This window comes from Arachis ipaensis, chromosome B1 (assembly GCF_059453495.1).
Source record: "Arachis ipaensis isolate K30076 ecotype BB chromosome B1, ASM5945349v1, whole genome shotgun sequence".
NCBI lineage: Eukaryota > Viridiplantae > Streptophyta > Magnoliopsida > Fabales > Fabaceae > Arachis > Arachis ipaensis.
In genome coordinates, this window is record NC_142436.1 from 57,936,588 (window position 1) to 57,941,592 (window position 5,005).

The 5,005-nt window shown below is 40.0% G+C and overlaps 1 non-coding gene across 1 annotated transcript; it reads right to left on the minus strand.

Moving 5' to 3' along the window:
* Window positions 1–4,423: 4,423 nt before the first annotated feature.
* LOC148576692 (small nucleolar RNA R71) lies at window positions 4,424–4,531 on the minus strand. The gene has a single exon (XR_015904296.1). It is a non-coding gene; the product is annotated as a small nucleolar RNA R71 (small nucleolar RNA).
* Window positions 4,532–5,005: the final 474 nt, after the last annotated feature.

Genomic DNA, 5,005 nt, shown 5'->3' on the forward strand with positions numbered 1-5,005 from the left:
TTTACATAGTTTTTAGTATGATTTGGTTAGTTTTTAGTATATTTTTATTAGTTTTTAATTAAAAATCACATTTCTAGATTTTACTATGAGTTTGTGTATTTTTCTGTGATTTCAGGTAATTTCTGGCTGAAATTGAGGGACCTGAGCAAAAATCAGATTCAGAGGTTGAAGAAGGACTGCAGATGCTGTTGGATTCTGACCTCCCTGCACTCAAAGTAAATTTTCTGGAGCTACAGAAATCCAAATAGCGCGCTTTTAATTGCGTTGGAAAGTAGACATTCAGGGCTTTCCAGCAATATATAATAGTCCATACTTTGCCCGAGTTTAGACGATGTAAACTGGCGTTGAACGCCAGTTCCATGTTGCAGTCTGGCGTTCAGCGCCAGAAACAAGTTGCAAAGTGGAGTTCAACGCCAGAAACACGTTACAAACTGGCGTTCAACTCCAAAATTGACCTCTCCACGTGAAAGCTTCATGCTCAGCCCAAGCACACACCAAGTGGGTGATGCCAGGGCATTTTGGCCAGTTTCACTGACCTTTTCTTTACTGTTTTTAGGGTAGTTTCATGCATTTCCTTAGGAAATAAGCTAGTTTTGGGTAGATATTCACTTACATCTTGATTCAAGCATACATTGTGCACTTTACATGATTTCATGAGGATTTTGCATGAAATTAAGGACAAATTGGATGTTGCATTTTCCATGACTTGGACTAGAACTTTGATGCACTTTATTGCTTGATTTCAGGACAAAGGAAGCAAAGAAGAACCATATTAGTGGCTACGTTAGTTACACTAACGTTAACACTAACGTGGAATGGGAGTAACTTGCAAAGCTAATGAGAAAAGTGACTGCCAATAACGCTCTCGAAGCCATCATTGCCCACGTTAAGAGTCACGTTAACTAAGTTAACGTGAACTCTAACGTGGAAGAAAGGAAATGGAGCCAACGTTAGTGACACTTAACATTATCACTAACGTTGGACCAAGCTCATGAGTGGCCACGTTAGTAACCACGTTAACCTAGTTAACGTGGCCTCTAACGTTAAGAAGAAAGGGGGGGAAGCCAACGTTAGTGATATTCAACATTATCACTAATGTTGGCCAAGTCACACTAGGCCACGTTAATTCCCACGTTAACCTAGTTAACGTGGAAGCTAACGTGAGGAAACAAGGTGGTCGACAACGTTAGTGACACTAAACATTGTCACTAACGTTGGAAGGAACCCATACAAGCCCCAATGAGCCACGTTAACTCCCACGTTAACTTAGTTAACGTGGAAGTTAACGTGAAGAAGGGAGGTGACGCCAACATTAGTGACACCCAACATTGTCACTAACGTTGGAAGGAGCCCACACATGCCACCATGAGCCACGTTAACTCCCACGTTAACTTAGTTAACGTGGAAGCTAACGTGGATAAGGGAATGTTGAGCCAACGTTAGTGACACTCAACTTTGTCACTAACATTGGAGATGGCTAGCATGGCCACGTTAGAAGCCACGTTAACCTAGTTAACGTGGACTCTAACGTGGGAGCTAAGGGGCACATTGGAACGTTAGTGACAATGTTAAGTGTCACTAACGTTCTCGAAGGTTGGCAAGCCTACGTTAAAAGAGCCATGTTAACTAAGTTAACGTGGACTCTAACGTAGGGAAGGGGGAGGCTTCTCAACGTTATTGGGAAAGTTGAGTCCCAATAACGTGCGCGAAGGACAAAGAGGCAACGTTAGTGGCAACGTTTGTGCCACTAACGTTGAGGTTAACGTGGCTCTTACTTGGGTAAGGAATGTTAGTGAAAAAGTTGAATGTCACTAACGTCCTCGAACCCATATTTTCACTGAACGTTAACACCACTAACGTCCTGAGCAAAAGTCTCTGCCCACTTCACACTTTCTCTCTGCAAGTAAAGCCAAGCCTAATGAAGAAGATAACTGCTTCAAACTCAAGATCCAAAGGCCCAGACCCAAGACTTGAAGAACCAACTAGAAGAGTAGAAGAGTAGTATATATAGGAGTAGCTTTGAATTAATTAGGTGAGTTGGAAAATATAGGGAGCCACTTGGCATAGAATTACTCTCTGTATTTTACTTTCTCTGCACTTCTAGTTTCATCATGTATTCTCCATCTTTTTTTTCATTTTCCAGAGCTATGAACAACTAAACCCCTTTCATTGGGTTAGGGAGCTCTGTTGTAATTTGATGGATCAATATTAGTTTTCATTATTCTTCTTCTATCTTTTCTCTTGATTTTACTTGAAAGCTTTCGATCTTCATCCAATTGGGTAGTTATCTTGGAAAAGAAGCTATTCATATTTGGATCTCTTCTGAACCTTGAAAGAGGAATGAAGAGATCAAGCTAGAAATGCTTTCTCATGCTGGACCAAATTGGGTTTGGATGGATATGTGACTATAATCCTCTCAACACTTGATTTGGGAAATGCATGTGGTATAATCAGTGACCATACTTCATCTCTTCTCATGAGCAATTGACCAAGGAATTGGCTATTGATCAAGATTTGAGAGATTGAATTACAAGAAATTGTAATTCAATCACTTAAGATTGCCAAGGAGATCAATGAGTTCATTGATTGAGGAAGAGATGAAAATGAAATTGATCCGGAGAATGCAACATCTCCTAAGCCCAATGAACTCCCCATTTCTGATCTTACCCATTCTCTTTATTTTCTGTCATTTACTTTCAAGAGCAATTCCCTCATTCCCATTTACAATTCTGCAATTTACTTCAGTCATTTACTTTCAGTTCTTTAATTCTAGCATTTACTTTTTCTGTCATTTACCTTCCCGCCATTTTATTTTCTGCATTTCTAAACTCAATTCCTAGATTCGCTCAACTAGAACATTCCTCTAATTAAAGTTACTTGATCAATCAATCCTTGTGGGATTCGACCTCACTCTATTGTGAGTTTTTACTTGACGACAAATTCGGTACACTTGCCGAGGGAAATTTGTTATGAGACAAGTTTTCCGCGCATCAGTGGGCCCCGGAAGTGGATTTCTACATCAATTACTTACTTCTGTAAACCCTAGTAGCTAGTCTAGTATAAATAGGACTTTTTACTATTGTATTTTAAATCTTCAGATCATCTTTGATTAGTTTTATGCTATCTTAGACTTTCATGGGGGCTGGCCATTCGGCCATGACTGGACCATTATCACTTATGTATTTTCAAATGCTAGAGTTTCTACACTCCATAGATTAAGGTGTGGAGCTCTGCTATTCCTCATGAATTAATACAAAGTACTACTGTTTTTCTATTCAATTCAAGCTTATTCCTATTCAAAGATATCCATTCGCACCCAAGAACATGATGAATGTGATGATTATGTGACGCTCATCATCATTCTCACCTATGAACGCGTGCCTAACAAACACTTATGTTCTACATGCAAACAAGCTAGAATGAGTATCTCTTGGATATCTAATACAGAGGACCGAGTCCGAGATATTGGAATCTTCGTGGTATAAGTTAGAACCCATGGATGGCCATTCCTGAGATCTGAAAAGTCTAAACCTTGTCTGTGGTATTCCGAGTAGGATCTGAGAAGGGATGGTTGTGACGAACTTCAAACTCGCAAGTACTGGGCGTAGTGATAGACGCAAAAGGAGGGTAAATCCTATTCCAGTATGATCGAGAACCTCCAGATGATTAGCCATGCAGTGACAGCGCATCGGACTATTTTCACAGAGAGGATGGGAAGTAGCCATTGACAACGGTGATGCCCTACATACAGCTTGCCATGGAAAGTGTAGGAAGGATTGGATGAAGACAGCAGGAAAGCAGAGGTTCAGAGGGACGAAAGCATCTCTATACACTTATCTGAAATTCTCACCAATGAATTATATAAGTACCACTATCCTATTTTATATTTTATTTATTTTCATCCACTATAATTTCTTAAAACAATTTAATCCGCCTGACTGAGATTTACAAGATGACCATAGCTTGCTTCATACCAACAATCTCCGTGGGATTCGACCCTTACTCACGTAAGGTATTACTTGGACGACCTAGTGCACTTGCTGGTTAGTTGTACGAAGTTGTGAAATAGAATTAAGATCATGAACGTGCGTATTGAGTTTTTAGCGCCGTTACCAAGGAAGCAATGATCACGATTTCGCACACCATTAAGCCTCAATTAGTTTCTCTAATGCAACAGAATTGTAAATTTCATGGACTTCCATTGGAAGATCCTCATCAGTTCTTAGCTGAATTCTTGCAAATCTATGACACTGTCAAGACCAATGGGGTTGACCCTGAAGTCTACAGACTTATGCTCTTTCCTTTTGCTGTAAAAGACAAAGCTAGGACATGGTTGGACTCACAACCTAAGGAAAGCCTGAACTCTTGGGAAAAGCTAGTCAATGCCTTCCTGGCAAAGTTCTTTCCACCTCAAAAATTGAGTAAGCTTAGAGTGGAAGTCCAAACCTTCAGACAGAAGGAAGGTGAATCCCTCTATGAAGCTTGGGAAAGATACAAACAATTGATCAGAAGGTGTCCTTCTGACATGCTTTCTGAATGGAGCATCATAGGTATATTCTATGATAGTCTGTCTGAACTATCCAAGATGTCCTTGGATAGCTCTGCTAGAAGATCTCTTCATCTGAAGAAAATGCTTGTAGAAGCTCAGGAACTCATTGAAATGGTTGCAAATAACCAATTCATGTACACTTCTGAAAGAAATCCTGTGAATAAAGGGACAATTCAGAAGAAAGAAGTTCTTGAAATTGATACTCTGAATGCCATATTGGCTCAGAATAAAATATTGACTCAGCAAGTCAATATGATTTCTCAGAGTCTATCTGGAATGCAAGCAGCAACAGGAAGTACTAAGGAAGCTTCCTCTGAAGAAGAAGCTTATGTTCCTGAGAACCCAGCAATGGAAGAGGTGAATTACATGGGAGAACCCTATGGAAACACCTATAATCCTTCATGGAGAAATCATCCAAATCTCTCATGGAAGGATCAACAGAGACCTCAACAAGGT